Genomic DNA, 768 nt, shown 5'->3' with positions numbered 1-768 from the left:
GGGAACAATTAGAAAAAGCATGCTAAGACCATTACAAAGACGTTTGATGACTAATTTCATGAACGTTCACATGTTCTGTATTATAATAAAATATGTACTTTATTGTGTTCTGAAATTCTAGTTATTAGACTTACCTTTAGGTTAGTTAACTATGATATGCTGAAGGTAAATTTAATTTTTAAATGTACTTGGTTATGAGTAATGGGTTTATTTGACCTCAGTCTAATGAAAAACGCAGTCTTTTCTGCCTAAATACACTACGGCTTTTGCTGTTAATTCTTATAGTTATGATGAGGCTTTTTCATTTTGTCTTTACTCACATGTGTTCCAAAGCTTGCATTCATTTTCTAACACTTTTAGTTTTTGTCAACTAATATTGATTTGTAGCATGGCAAAGGGTAACTAACAATTTTGATGTCTTCCAAAATGGAACTTAAATAATAGTCTGAACTCAAGCCAGTGTAAGGATCTTCGGATCATCCCTAAACTGAAGGCCCCCAGAAACCTCTGTTGCCTCTTGGTCTTCTTTATTGTGTAACTGGAGAGCTGGTTTAATTTTATGAGTTAGCATGCAACATGGACTCCTGTACAGTTACTTTCATAGGGTCAATGCTCAATAAATATTGGTTGAGTAATTGAATTGGATGACTTCGAGGGCATCAGAAATTGCAAGTCCTTTGGACCGAAAGTAACCTGAATCAGGTAGGCCATTTTTCCAGATAAAAATATTTGGTATTTTTCATTTGTTTGTTTGCTTAGTAATGTTAA

Source organism: Panthera tigris, chromosome A1 (genome assembly GCF_018350195.1).
Source record: "Panthera tigris isolate Pti1 chromosome A1, P.tigris_Pti1_mat1.1, whole genome shotgun sequence".
Lineage (NCBI taxonomy): Eukaryota > Metazoa > Chordata > Mammalia > Carnivora > Felidae > Panthera > Panthera tigris.
Note: the sequence above shows the minus strand (reverse complement) of the source record.